This window comes from Microtus pennsylvanicus, chromosome 1 (assembly GCF_037038515.1).
Source record: "Microtus pennsylvanicus isolate mMicPen1 chromosome 1, mMicPen1.hap1, whole genome shotgun sequence".
Taxonomy (NCBI): Eukaryota; Metazoa; Chordata; class Mammalia; order Rodentia; family Cricetidae; genus Microtus; species Microtus pennsylvanicus.
The window spans coordinates 64488211-64500849 of record NC_134579.1 but is presented as its reverse complement, the minus strand read 5'-3'; the positions used below and the strand labels follow the sequence as shown (position 1 = coordinate 64500849).

At 41.6% G+C, this 12639-nt stretch overlaps 1 protein-coding gene across 3 annotated transcripts in view; it reads right to left on the bottom strand.

The window, feature by feature from the left end:
* Atp13a3 (ATPase 13A3) overlaps positions 1-12232 on the bottom strand; it is an 80698-nt gene extending 68466 nt beyond the window's left edge. For all 3 annotated transcript variants that reach the window (XM_075967521.1, XM_075967531.1, XM_075967527.1), the window contains exons 1-2: positions 11736-12232; positions 10987-11031 (exon numbers count right to left, since the gene is read on the bottom strand). The gene's annotated coding sequence lies outside the window, so the exon portion shown is untranslated. The remainder of the gene's footprint in view (positions 1-10986; positions 11032-11735) is intronic.
* Positions 12233-12639: the final 407 nt, after the last annotated feature.

The window sequence follows — 12639 nt, the reverse complement described above, 5'->3', positions numbered from 1 at the left end:
ACAAGCAAAAGTGAAACTGCATAATAGAGATATTAAATACAATAAGGGTTACAAAAGAGTTCCAGTAATAGTTTATCTTTGTTAGCAAAGCAAATTGTCAAATGAGTCTAATAATCCCAACCTAAAATCTATAATTTCAGACTTAAGGTTAAGGGTTTCTTCAAATAATATATAAATGAAAGGTTCTCCCATTTAATGCAAATTGGTGTCAGCTTAAAACTACAGTACTATTAACTAAAACCACTAATACTCAGTTGACATTAAAATCAATGATTTAAAAATGACAGTTGAAATCTAAATACTCATTAATTCTAAGATTGCTATTTTTCACATTTTACCACAGTTAAAACTGGAGTGCTTTTTAAATGTTATTGTTGCTGTCAGCAAGAGTCAGCAGGTCACTGACATACATGGGTCACTGCATAGAATGCTCAAAGTTAGTATCTCTGTTCTTATTTCTCAAAATTAAGTGTGATATATGTGTACATTATTAGTAGTAAGTACATGCTTAAAGTTACTAATGTAGCTGGGCGGTGGTGGCGCACGCCTTTAATCCCAGCACTCGGGAGGCAGAGGCAAGCGGATCTCTGTGAGTTCGAGACCAGCCTGGTCTACAAGAGCTAGTTCCAGGACAGGCTCCAAAACCACAGAGAAACCCTGTCTCGAAAAACCACACACAAAAAAAAAGTTACTACTGTATTTTAAATGACTTCACTACAATTGGAATGTCAAACAAAAAGTAATAGCATGTACAGAAAGGACTCAAAATACAGCAGCAGAGTGAACAGGAAGAGCCAGGATGAAAGAGGGAAATAGAGAATACTGGCAAGGAAAAGAAAAAAACAAGACAAGAAAATTTCCAGAGAATTGATTAGATTCTTAAATCTTTAGTGTGTTTAGGAGATAGAAACCCCAGAAATATCTTCTAAGACAAGGTCTCATACATCACAGGCTGGCCTTCAACTTGTAGGTGCAACCTAGAATTCATGAGACTTTGATCCTCCTGCCTCCACCTTCTGGGTGCTGAACTTACAGGCCTGAGCCACAATGCCTGGCCTATGTAGTGGATTGGGGGAATTTTTAAAATCCTAGGCTTCTTGCATGTTAGGCAAGCAGTCGACCACCCCAAGCTTCACTTCCAGTACCTTGCTTTAGTGTTGTTTTTTTCTTTACTAACAGAAAGCTTAATGTTTACTTTTAGTAACTCGGCATGGTTTACTTCAGGATTACTGCAGAGCTTTCAAAAAACCAAAATTCGTTTCATTCATGATCTTTACTACAGTATGACTCATATTTCATGCTTTCAGGCTTGACGATTTGAAGATTCAAACACAAAGGAGCAGAAAATCAGTAGGAAATTGTTCTTTACAAAAGACAGAACCCCGCATATTTGCAATTGTAGCTAACAAGCACTTGGAGCCCCTTGTCTGTTAGGAGAGAGCTGTGTGTTGAGATAAGGTATGATTATAATGGTCAGGCTATCCTCTAGCTCTAAATCTTCCTGAGTCAGCCTCCAAGGTAGCTGGATTAAATACACATATACCTGTCTTATGCGAACTTCAGAAATTGTATGAACGTGTTTTTCTGCTTTATTCTTTTTCTCAATTCAAATCATGCTATGTTGATTCACTGCAGTACAAAAGACCTCAACTATATCCTAAGAAAAATTTTAAAATATACTCAGATAGCAAAGGCAGAAAAATCACTGGTTCAAGGCCAACATAGGCTACCTAGCAAGACCATGCCTGTGGGAGGAGTATGGGGTGTGGTGGTACTTCATTTAATCCCAGCACTCAGGAGGCAGAAACAGTCAGATCCATGACTAACATGTATACAAGTATACTTAGTCTAGAAACCACCTTCATCAGCATATACTCAATTTACTGATATTGCCAGGGCCTCACCCACACTAGGCAAGCACTCTACCACTGGATACTCTAGCACAATTCCAGGCCTAAAGAATATCTTTTGAAAGACAAGAATGACATTGACAGTACTATCTTTCACAGGGTTATTTTCCAAAAACACATTAAATCAATTGTTGCTACAAATAAAGCTAATTCCTTTATTCATGAGGAAAACAGTGACCCAGCTTCCACGATGGTCCACAAATGCCCTTTCTACCTCCCACAATTCTGCTTATCTGCAGTTTACCTTCTACTAAACTAAAAAAGGGGTCAAGTAGCCAGTTTACCAAGCTACCACTTCCTATGATCACTTAACTGTTAATATCCACTGGCCTGTTTTAGTAACACTGTCATCAGGGACAAAGTATAGCACTACTAGAATGTCTGATGGCAACAACTGCCCATCAGTTTTTCAGCACTGATCTCTCATTTCCAGACTCACAGATTCAACCTCTGCATGCTTGTTTACAGACAGCTAAAATTCAACCTTTCTTCAAAATATACTGCCCCTCAAATTTATCAGTTCATTCTCCACCTTAATGAGTATGATCTGTCTAAAACAAGTGACCCTGGACTTCACTATTTAACACCTTTATCAAACTGGTCATCATTTCTATCTATTCTTTCCTATGCCCCTTCACCAGTCCCATCTCACTGACATTGTCTCAATTAAGGTCATTTTCTTAGTCTTCCTCGGTCACATCTATACGCAAACTAACTATAACCTCTACTCTCCCTATATAAGTCTCAACAGCTTGCCACTGTCTGCAATCATTTCCCAGATTTTAAGAGTGCCTCCAGAGCCTTTCAAAAGATTCCCTGCTCATAAAAATTGAATAAATGGTGACTTAAAACACTGCTCTCTAGCTAGCATCTGAAGTCTCACAATGCAAAACATGAATTTCTCTACCAACGTGGAAGTGGGATCCAAAGTAAAAACTAATTACAAGACTTGTAAGAGCCTTTAGAATCTGTCACTTACCAAATACTATCAATCACACAAACTTTACATCCCTTTCACAGAGAGCACAATTTGCAGCTCTTCAAATAGCGCTGCCACTTCCTGGCTCCATTCTTTATATACAAATACTCTTTCTGCCAAGAATGCCTTTCCAAACCTAGCCTGGCTGAGGCACTGCTATTAATCCTTCAAGCCAACTCAAGCCTTAACTAAGCTTTGACTGTTCTTTCAATCTTCCAACAGAGGACTTCTCTCACTTTTCCCCATTACTCCAATTGTCAGAGTAGCTACCAAACACATCAAACTTAGCTTTAAAAGCGTTAAGCTGAGACTCAAGTCAGCACCTGGTAATGTAATCGAATGAATGAAACGAGGTAAGATCAGATGTAGAGCCATTCTTTTTTTTCTGGACAAAAAACATACAATAAATTTTGGGTTTGGGCATGTTCCCAAACGCTATGCCCTTTCCCAACTAACTTAGCCAGATCCCTTCCTAACCTGTAACCCTCCCTTTACAACCTCATCACAATATTATGCCCATCAAATTAATTCCTCTTTCTCTCAAGAGCAGTTCTCTAATGCTACGACCATTTAATATGGTTCCTCATGCTGTGGGGACTCCCAACCACAAAAATTACTTTACTGCTACTTCATATTTTGCTACTGTTATAAACTGCAATGCAAATATCTGATATGAGGAATAACTGATAGGCAACCCCAAAGGAGTTGTGATCCACAGGTTGAGAACCACTGTTCGACTCATTCTGCTCCGAAGTATACAGAAGTGATAGCTAGGAACTGAAGAGGGTTCAGTGGGTAAAGTGTTTGGTAAGCCCTGTGTGAGGATCAGAACCAAGGCAAAAAAACAGGACCTGGACCCAGCCTGAAGACAGGCAGATCTGTGAGGTTCACTGGCCAGCTAGTCTCAGGATAGTGAGTGAGACAGTCTCAAAAAAAAAAAAAAGATGGAGAGATGGTTCAATGTTTAAGAACCCTGGCTGAGGGTGATGGCGCCAGCACACGCCATTAGTCACAGCACTAAGGAGGCAGAGGCAAGCAGATAAGGCCAGCCTGGTCTACAAAGTGAATTCCGGGACAGAAAGGGCTGCTACAAAGAAAAACCCGTCTCAAAAAAACAAACACAAAAGACCTAAGTTCTGCTTCACAGACCCCATAAAAAGGCCAAACATGGAAAGTCTAATCAATCAGTGAGCTTCAAGTTCAGTGAGAAAGGCCCTATCTCAAAAAATTAAGGTGGAGAAGCCACAAGACACCCAATGTCACACCCCACCCCCACCCACAAACACCAAGACAAATGGCCACTGAGAAATATTTGAGATTGTCTTTTGGCCTCCACACAGATGCACACAATACCTGCATACATGTGCACCTATATGCACACACAGGTATATGCAGGTACATACATACACACAAAGTATGAAGTGTCTCCTAATAGTCCCAACTTTTAGTTAACCTTTTAATTATGTTTCATTCTTTGGTTTAACCCTAGGAAAATGACAGATTTTCATAAATACCTACAAAAGGTGATAAACCTAATATGAATCTCTAAGTAACAAAATGAAGAATAGATGTGAGGTTTGGTAGTATACCTGTAAGTATTCCAGTGTAATCCGAACACTATAAAGGCTAAGGCAGAAAGGTAGAAAGCTCATGACCAGCATTAGCTAAGCTACACAGAAAAACCTGTTTCAAATAAACAAACAACAAAAACTAGAGAAAATGTAAAGAGTGATTGTTTCAGTTCTGTCATACAGAAAGGCTAACCCAAACAATACCTGAAGAGTCTAATGTAGCCAGGAACAGACACTAGTAACAGAAACAGTAAAAAGGGAGAACAGACTATAAAACAAACCAGTGGCAACTGGGAAATGGTGGTGCATACCTTTAATCCCACCCCTAACGGGGACAGGGAGGAGGAGGGAGGTGGATATCCGAGTTTTGAGGCCAGCCTGGTCTACAGAGCAAATTCCAAGACATTCAGGGCTACACAAAAGAAACCCATCTCAAAGAAACAAAAACAACAAAAAGAAACAGCCGCACAAAGAGACAGGAAAATACACTATATAAAACACACCAGGAGCTGGATAGATGGCTCCGAAGTTTAAGAGCACTAACTTCCAGAAGACCTGGGTTCGATTCCCAGGCACCATATGGCAGGTCGCAACTACCTGTAATTAGTCCCAGAGGTTCTGACCTCAAAGGGTACCAGGTATGCACAAGGTGCACATATATATGTGCAGGCAAAACACCCATACACATAAAATTTTAAGAAAGTCATAAAACATAACAGAGACACCTGAGATTTCCAACATGAACTTCTCAGATGTTACTAAAGATGAATGAAATGTTTTCCTCTATGAAAAGCCAAACATCCTCAAGTACCTTCCAATATACACACTAGTTGTTTAGAACATGCTGAGTGTTACTGAACAAGTAAATGCTAGCATGTTAGATTTACTAGAACTCTCTTAAACTCTCTAAGGTAAACTTTGTTTGGCAAAGTAAAAAGGTTAAATGATTTAGATATCCTATCCCAGATATAGGGCCAGTAAGCATGTGGTTCAGATGTCACAAGTTCGTCAGGCAATAGTGGTGCATGTCTTTAACCCCAGCATTCAAGAGGCAGAGGCAGAAGGATCTGAGTTTGAGGTCAGCCTGGTCTATAGAGTGAATTCCAGGACAGCCAGGACTACACAAAGAAACCCTGTCTCAAAAAACTAAATAAATAATCACACACAAAAAGTCACAAGTCTACCCAATAAACTCTACTCTCTTACAGAGTATATGACTGTTAAATCTTACCCACAATAATAGGTTTCTGTGGTTATTTTGAGATGATCTTGAGATATATATATAGTCCTGGGTGGCCTTATATACACAATGGAGGTCAGGATGGTTCCAAATTGCCTACCAACCCTCCTACCTTAGCATTCTGAGTGCTGAGATTACAAAGGAGCACATTACAACCAATCTCTTGTTAAAGGACCCTCAACGAGGCAGAGTGGTACATTCCTAGAATTCAAAAACTTCGAAAGTGGAGGATGAAGGCAGAAGAATCAGGAGTTTAAGACCAGGCTGAGCTACATGAGACCAGTCTCAAAACAGATTCCAACTTATTAGTCAGGTAACCTGTCCTAAAGCCAGAGGGAAAGCTGGCTACTGAAATTCAAAAACAGTACATCACTTTCCAATCAATTTTCAAGCTGGCACTTTTTTTGGGGGAGAGGGGGTCAGTTCTGGGAATTGAACTCAGGATTTTGTACACCCAAGGAAAGTGGCCATTTCCAGCTCCAAGGCAGTTTTCAAGTATTTCCCCCCTGGGTAATTTTCCCCTACAGACGCCTTCCTTCAGTGTGAACTTGAGGTCCAAAAAGCAGGACATAAGACATAATTTGATTCTAACTCAAATACAGATTAACCAGAAAAAACTAGGAGCTAAATGCAGTGGCAAAGACTTGTACTCTCATCTACGAGAGAGGCTAAGGCTAGAGACTAAAGTTCAGGCTTGCCTGACTACAGAGTACAAGACCATCCTAGCCACTGTAAGACGACTTTTTTCCTTAAAATAATAATAATAATAATAATTAAGGGCTTAGATCATAGCTCAGTGGTAGAATGTTTGCTTAACATGCAGAAAGCCCTATGCTCAATCCCCAGTACTGTGTAGGAAAAGATTAACAAAACACTTGTCTTTTGTAGCAAAATAAAAAGTATTTTTCATATTTCACAAATGAGAAAAAAAACAAAGAATCAAAAATACTGTTAAAAAACTCAGACACACATGTGAAAAACATTCAAAGTCTCATTTTAAAACCAACTAAAAATAGTTTAAATAACACTAGAATACTTGGTATTTCTACCTGAATTCTGAACTTCTCTCTCAAAGTAAGAGAATTCAAGAAGGATTTCCTTGCTTCTTATGTATTATTATCTGGATAAGTTTAGGTGGCTAATCAGAACGTGGCTTTGATTATTACATAGTTAGTTACTCTCTGTATATAGGCCAGTTAGTTTCAAAGTTACAAAAAACTCCTGTAGTCACCTCATAGATCAAGATTTAGCTAGATCAGATACAGCATACATTAGTTCCCTTAAACTTAGCAGTACAAGACCTCCCAGTACACACATGGAACCAGACTTTGTATGTTTCTCCTATACAAACATGTCTATTAATTTATAAATTAAGCACAGTAAGATTATCAATAATAACAGAGCAACATAACATACTGTAATGAAAGCTATGTGAATGTTATCTTTCCAAATTTTTTTCCCTCTTAAAATATCTTATCTTTAACTTAAGGAAGTAATTTGTAGTTTTTCGTTGGATAATCTGAATTGCTAGCTAAATAAATAGGGATCCTTACAACTAAAATATCACAACAGTCTATTTATTGATTACAATTTGGCTAATAAGCAACTGGTAGGCACAAACAGCAAGTATACTGGACCAGCAGCTGACTCATGGCTAGGCCAGAACAATGGGACAGTACAAAATTTCATCATTATTCAAAATAATACAAAACTTAAATGTCTATATCAGTGGCTCTAAACCTTCCTAATGCTGTGACTTTTTAACAGTTCCTCATGTTATGGTAACCCCGACCATAAAATTATTTTTGTTGCTACTTCATTATTGTAATTTTGTTAGTTGTAGATCGCAGTATTATTTTTGGAGATAGGTTTGCCAAAAGGGTTGCAACCCACATGTTGAGAATCACTAGTGTAGACGGTTTCTTTCTGAAATTTTCCATCTAATATTTTCAAACCACAGGTGAATGATGTTAACTAAAACTACAGAAGGTTAAACTATTGGTGGGTGCTGTGTAGAAAGAATACTAATACTAAATAGAATACCTTTCATCACTAGAATTCTAGGGTACATCAAGTGTATCAACAGATGTTAGATACTAAATTAACCACTTCTAGTGTACCTCAACAAAGGTGTTCTTGAAAATAAATGCTAAGCTGCTAACGCATGCTAGATGTGTGGTCTAGCCACATACAAGGAGGTGTAGGCCACCAAGTATACTACCAAACCATCTGGTTTACAGGCCTAAAGTAACAGGTCTATAATCCCAGCTACTTAGAAATTCTGGACAGGAGAAGTTCAAGTGAAGGCTATCCAGGGATACACCGCTAGTTCAAAGCCAATCTGGGCAAGTAAGTTGAAACCTTACAGCCAAAGGGGCTAGAGATATAGCTCTGAATAGTGTTTGCCTACCATCTGTGAAGCCCTGAATTCAAATTCAAGTACAACAAAACAGAATCCATTGTACATAAGACCATAGAGCCAGGAAGAGGAGTTGCATGCCATTAATTCCAGCACTCAAGAGGGAGAGGCAGGTCTATAACTGAGTTCGAGCAACCTGGTCTATAGAGCTAGTTAGTTCCAGGACAGCCAGGGCTTCAGAAAAATCCTGTCTTGAAAATAAATAAATAAAATAAAAACATCAATAATACTTTGAAATTCTCTTGTCTTCCAATATTTTGGTTGCCTTTCAGATTTTATTTCACTATCACCCAACACTGGGGAAAAACACAGATGAAGACAAATTCCCCAGTGTGCTCTCCTGCCATGCTTTGACCACTGGCTGGGTTCCATGAGTGCAGTAATGCGATCCCAGCACCTTGCTAAGATTATTATTTATTTCAGGAATGAAGCATGTTCTTCAGTGGTTTCAAAGCCACCATGATATAAAAACACAATGCACAAAATGGGAAGAAAGGAACTAGCTAAGTGCTCCCTTCTTTACATAGGCTGTTAACCCTCGAGTCTCTGAAATGTTACCACTCTTTGTAAACTGGACTCAAAGAGGAAAGGAGAAAAATGAGCAGTTAAACAATCCACAGTTTAGGGACTCTGAAGACAGTCACAATCTAAGTTTAACACTACTTTCTGCAACACAGAAGTTATTTCTAGGTTTATCAAAGCGTATGACAAAACTTCAGTTTCCTCATCTAGAAAATGAAGTTCAATAATTACCAAGTATTTATTTTAGAACCTAGCATACTGTTGGCATTGGCAAAGTTAAAAAAAAAAAATCAGGGGGCTGGAGAGATGGCTCAGTGGTTGTGAGCACTGCCTGCCCTTCCAAAAGGTCTTGAGTTCGGTTCCCAGCAACCACATGGTGGCTCACAACCATCCATAATGAAATCTGGTGCCCTCTTCTGACCTGCAGGCATACATGCAGACAGAATACCGAGAATACTGTATACATAATAAATAAATAGATTTTTAAAAAAAATCAGTAATCAGTCTGGTCTGATTCCCAAATTTCATGCAAATTATTACAATTTTCTATAGTTATCAGTTTTATGTAGATCAGGCTAGCCCTAAACAGTCTGTGGCTGAGGATTACAAGCATTTGACATTACACCCAGGATTTTACCCAGCGCCTCATGGAGAATTTACCAAATGAACTATATCCAGAACCAAACACATCCACTGAAGAATCAATATATGAAAAATATACGTTTTGGGCTGCTGAGCTGACTCAGCAGTTAAGAGCGCCTACTGCTCTTCCAAGGACCAGGGATCAATTCTCAGCACCCACGTGGCAGTTCACAACTATCTGTATCTCCAGTTCTAGGGAATCCAATACCCTCACACAGACATACAAGCAGGCAAAACACCAAGGTACATAAAATAAATAATTAAAAAAATTTGGAAAGCTGGCATTACCTAATGAACTCTTTTAATGCTAAAATCAGATAACAGAACCAAGTACTACAGACATTGAGTTTTGTTCTAATAACTATGAAACTAGTCTCATGCCAATATAGAAACTTAATTTCAAGCTAGTTCTGAATTAAAACTTCAATTTGTTACTGGTTGACCTGGACAAAAAAAAAAAATCAATCATTCTACAACACCAATTTGAAGCTTATCAACTTGGTTTTCAAAATATACTGTTATTCAAGGTTTTCATATAATTACAACTGTACTACTTAAATGAAGCAATTAAAATAATACTTTCCATGCCCAATCCCTTTACCAAATACAAGCGCTGATGTTCTGACAAAGGTTTAGAATCTCAACTACTTCATCTTCAACTTAATCTAATGATGAATGATGGGGGGAGGGGGAGAACAGATGTTAATACCAAAGAAGCAAACTTTACCCTGTAGGCTAAACGCTAAGGAAAGATCATGGAGGCCAACCTGGGTGTATATAGCCAAACCTTACTTTAAAAAAATTTTTTTTCTTCATTTTCTACAAAAATCACTATTAGATTTACTATTTCAAAAAACTTTCAAAAACTGATGAACTTTTGAAGTTATTGTTAAACCCAGATGGGCTGTCCACACAATCTATTTTGGCAACCACAGCCTATTCAGCAAAGTAAAAATCCTCAAAAAGAATGCAAAAAAAATTTTTTTCTTCATTTTCTACAAAAATCATTATTAGATTTACTATTTCAAAAAACTTTCAAAAACTGATGAACTTTTGAAGTTATTGTTAAACCCAGATGGGCTGTCCACACAATCTATTTTGGCAACCACAGCCTATTCAGCAAAGTAATAATCCTCAAAAAGAATGCTACGCATAGTCCAGAAAGATAAAATTAATATGGTATTTTAGCAAAGATGTTCTAATCAAAGGTACACTTTTAATGATGTACTCGCCCTTCAAAAATAAAGTCACACTGGAATTAGAGCTCAGCAGTAAAACAGTGATAACTGCTCTTACAGAGAACCCAGAGTGTGGGCAGGAGGCTCACACCACCTGTAACTCCAGTTCCAAAGGGTCTGACCTCCAAGGGCACCCACATGTTAAATACATACTAATAGACATACAGAAATAAAAATACTTTAAAATAATAAGAAACTTTCATGCTAGCCACAAACCCCTAGAATGTTCATCTTGAAAAGTCCCCACATTTCTTGGATTTAAAAAAAAATATATCGTAACTTCCTGTCCTGTAGATCAAATATCACCATTAACATACTCAAATATGTTCCATTCAGTCCAGAATCGTATAAGTTTCTAGGTTTATGGTTCCATTCCCATTTACTTTGCACTAATATAAACCACTAAATATAGTTCTAAATCTCAAACATTAATGATTAGTAGCTAATTATATAAGTGACTCATACCTCTTATGTCCAGACACCCAAGATCCTAGGACGCTTTTGTCAGTCCTAAGGGAAAAGGAAACAATAAACACCTGTCACAAAAGCTTTCCAAATTGGGAAGCCCCGAACAGTTACTGTCAATCCCCAGTACTATTCCTTCCCTCCCTCCCAACTCCACACCCCCCACCATAAAAGATACCGTTCAGCCCACAGCCTGTCTGTGTGAAGGGCAGACCACAAAACTCCTAGCGGAAAGGGCTCCGAATCTTTCTAGCCCTCACGGTATGGCCTGGCTCTTTACAATCTCGAGCGCTGACACCTCATTACGTCCGAAGTCACTTTTCCTTTCTGGGCCTCGGTTAGCTATAAAGTGTGCTGATACCCATAGGAATCTACTACTACTCCGTAGCCGGGGCCCAACTTGGACTCGTCGGCACCAGCACGAACCCGTCAGGGGCCCTGCCCACCCTCTTCATAGGGACACATCACCTTCTAGACTTTCTCGAGCGGCTGACCCGTCAGCCCGGGCCGCACGCAGCGGATGCAACTCCAGGCCCCCACAGCCAGCCAGCCACACGTGGTCCCAGACAGTGCCGGGTCCCGTCGCCCTCTCCCCGTCACACACACACCTTCCCTGAGAGGTGATGTCCAAGTCTGGCCGTGGAAGCAGCCACCTGGTACCCGCCATCCGGGGCGACGCAGCTCGCCTTCTCCAGCCTCCCCCATCACCTTGGCCTCCCGTCCCACACCCCGCTCGCCCAACCACTCACCAGCCGCGCCGCCGTGCTGACTCCTCGGCGGCCTCCCGGCCCGGGCAGCCAAAAGGCCGCAGGGGGCCGGGCGGCCGCTTTCCCCGCCGCCGCCGCCGCCGCCGCCTGTCCTCAGCCCAGCCCCATCGCCCTCGGCCAGCGCCGGCGGCCGCGGGTCGCTCGGGCTCGAGGCGCCACCGCCGAGCGTCGCGGCTCGGACTGTGGGGACGGAGCGGCCGCGGCGGGGCTCCGGGCCGCACCGGGAGCAGGGGCGTTCGCGCTCCGCTCGTCGGCGCCTGCGGCGGCGGCGTGCAGCCGGGCAGGGCAAGAACGAACAAGGGAGCGCGGCGCGGAAGACCGGCAGGGGAGGAGGGGGAGACGGTCTGCGCAGAGAAGAGGCCTCCCGCCGTCGGCGACGAAGCGGACCCCCTCCCCGCGGCCACGGCGCCCGGTCACGCTGCGGGGAGGGCCGGCGGGCACACGGGGAGCACCCCGCGAGCTCAGGACTCCCGCGCCGGATGTGAGGTCACGTGATTGCCTCATCCCAGCGCCGAGCACGGAGGGGCCGTCAGGGGGCGGGGCGACCATCCGGCCCCGCCCACCTCGCAATCGGGCCCCCAGCCTGCCTAAACGAGAGTGGCTAACGGGAGGCACTCGGGAAGAGCGCTTTGCGGGGATGCTGCTCCGGGCTTGTTCTGCGAGGGTCTATGAACTGTGTGTGTCTTGCCAGGCACAGAGGAGGTCATAGTCCAAACCCCTATTTTAGGAACAAAGAAACTGAGACCCAGAGTGCTGACTTGCCTAAGGTGACGACAGTAAAGAGAGGACTCCTGTGCTAACTAGGTGAAGAGAGAAGTCCTAGCTCCGGGGCCACATTCTTTCCCTCCTTTACCCCCCCCCCCCGACCTACACCAAAAAGAACACT